A 424-nucleotide genomic window follows, 5' to 3' on the forward strand; every position below is an offset into this window, starting at 1 on the left:
AAAAAAAAATCATAAAAGGATCATGTACAACTACATCCAAAATGAAGGTGCATTTACTGCTTTCAATATAAAAACCTAAAGCCATCCAAAAACTTAAACATCAGCCTGAAGCCTTGAAGGATAATAATAAGCTACAGCAAAATTCCCTTCAATCAAACTTTCACTTTGAAAGAAAAGCTCAATCCCTACATGGATGAATTATCTTCGAGGATAAATCATGTTTTAAAAACCCTTAGATATTAAAAGCTATTTCCAATACAAGTTAATGACCCGATTTCAATCTTACACCATGAAAATTCAAATTGGTTGTACACTTATTTACTACTTTTATTCTAAAAGTCTACAGAACTTTTTATAAAGATTTAGTGAAATCCTCACATGTTTTCCTTTAGTCTTTAAATACAGGCAATGTATTAAACAGGAA

This window comes from Galeopterus variegatus, unplaced genomic scaffold, assembly GCF_000696425.1.
Source record: "Galeopterus variegatus unplaced genomic scaffold, G_variegatus-3.0.2 Scaffold2123, whole genome shotgun sequence".
Taxonomy (NCBI): domain Eukaryota; kingdom Metazoa; phylum Chordata; class Mammalia; order Dermoptera; family Cynocephalidae; genus Galeopterus; species Galeopterus variegatus.